Genomic DNA, 719 nt, shown 5'->3' on the forward strand with positions numbered 1-719 from the left:
TAAGCTTTCTCCTCTCGAAGCTCGACCTCCAAGCTCCATTTTCCTCGAGATTTGTCTAGATTTAGCGGTCCGTCACGCCCCGTCCCCGTCTTCACTGCCGTCGATCACCCGCGCCGATCTCATCACCGACACCACCGTGGTGAGCCTCTTGTTCTTATCTTCTTTCTAAAAGGAAAAAATTTCTTACTTGTATGTTTAGATAGATACTTGTATCATTTTCTTACATTTATTATTGCATCTTATATAGTGCGATGGTTTTGGTATCCGCCCCCGTCGGCCCTCGTCCTGTCTATGATTCGGATTTGGTATGTATATTATCTTTATAACTATTGGTTCATTTATTGTTTATGAAAATTATGCCGACCAACATGACATAGATTTTATTTATCTAGGATGTATGTGAATCGGAACTGCCAACCGACCCTATTGTCGAGAGGTTAAATTTAGTTGAAGAAGAAAACAATTTGTTGAAGGAAAAAATAAAAAAATTGAGGAGGAGAAGATGATATTGGAGTTGCATGTTGCGGATGTCGTCGATGATCACAAGATCAAGATGGATGCAATGCGCTTGAAGATTAGAAAGATTAGAAAATATGCCATTCATACCGAGGCTTGGTATCATTATGCCGTTGGATCAATTGTTACCTTGGTTGCGATTATGATCGCATTTGTTTTCGCATTGAAATGTTTTACATAGTTTCAATGTATGGTTTAATTAA

Source organism: Triticum urartu, chromosome 7 (genome assembly GCF_003073215.2).
Source record: "Triticum urartu cultivar G1812 chromosome 7, Tu2.1, whole genome shotgun sequence".
NCBI lineage: Eukaryota > Viridiplantae > Streptophyta > Magnoliopsida > Poales > Poaceae > Triticum > Triticum urartu.